Source organism: Chinchilla lanigera, unplaced genomic scaffold (genome assembly GCF_000276665.1).
Source record: "Chinchilla lanigera isolate Chin_1 unplaced genomic scaffold, ChiLan1.0 scaffold00077, whole genome shotgun sequence".
In the NCBI taxonomy this organism is placed as follows: Eukaryota; Metazoa; Chordata; class Mammalia; order Rodentia; family Chinchillidae; genus Chinchilla; species Chinchilla lanigera.
In genome coordinates, this window is record NW_004955478.1 from 11,248,781 (window position 1) to 11,249,072 (window position 292).

Below are 292 nucleotides of genomic sequence, written 5' to 3' on the forward strand. Positions count from 1 at the left end.
ACCCGCCCGCTGCCTGCGGACCGAGCGCTCGGGCCGCCGCCGGGACCCCGGGACCTGCGAGAAGGGCCTCCCAGTCCCGAGCTGGGTCCCCCTCCCCACTTGTCCTCGCACACACACCGCTCCTTCCGATTGGCTCTGGCGCGCCGGGGGGGCGGGAGCAGTTTCACGCGGCGCTTGCGCCCATTGGCGAGCGGAGAAAGCTCGTGGCGGGGCGCGCGAGGAGGCCTCTGGAATTCGTAGTCTTCTTCCCGAGCGCGGCGTGGAGGGGCGGGGCGAGGCGCATTTGTGATGC